Source organism: Meleagris gallopavo, chromosome 13 (genome assembly GCF_000146605.3).
Source record: "Meleagris gallopavo isolate NT-WF06-2002-E0010 breed Aviagen turkey brand Nicholas breeding stock chromosome 13, Turkey_5.1, whole genome shotgun sequence".
NCBI lineage: Eukaryota > Metazoa > Chordata > Aves > Galliformes > Phasianidae > Meleagris > Meleagris gallopavo.
Window position 1 is genome coordinate 811,685 of NC_015023.2, and position 715 is coordinate 812,399.

Genomic DNA, 715 nt, shown 5'->3' on the forward strand with positions numbered 1-715 from the left:
AACATCCTTCTTTTAATTGCTTAATAGTAAAAAACAATGCTACCATATAATACCAGGCATATGTAAAAAAAGTGGTATATGCACACAAATGGAACACTTCTGGGGAGTATCATAGCACACCTGTGCATGTCTGTAGATAGCCTACAGACATGCAACGTTCCCAGACAGCTCTTCTCCTTCTACAGCCTCACATACTTCTTTCCAAGAAAATTTTGGTTGTTGTTTTTAACATCTTTCCAACAGACATGTCTAATTTTATGAGTAAAACCTGGAAATTTAGCGCCTAATCCTCAGTCTATCTGAGAAGTTTAATTATGCCAGCTCTCTGCTTACTTCTCCTCAAGTATACCAATATAAATATTGTTTATTTGAAAGGTATGTCAAGATTTCCCAGAGCTGATGATGTACCTCCCACAACAGCTAATCTGCAGTTGTTTTCAGTAATCTATAATACACAAGTTGCTTTCAAAAGTTGTTTTGGCACATTCAATATTTGATTCACAATAGAAATAGACACTGAAAGGACGACAGAAAGCTTACCATACTTTACATGCATTTAGAAACAATTCAATTCTCTCTGCATTGACAGAACAGCAGAATACTTTAGATGATTCTTTGCAACCAGAAGTAAATGCTAAAAGTAAGACTTTCCCATTTTGCAATCTGGGCAGTTAGAGCTTTTCACCCAAGTTATATACTTATTAGTAAGGAATTA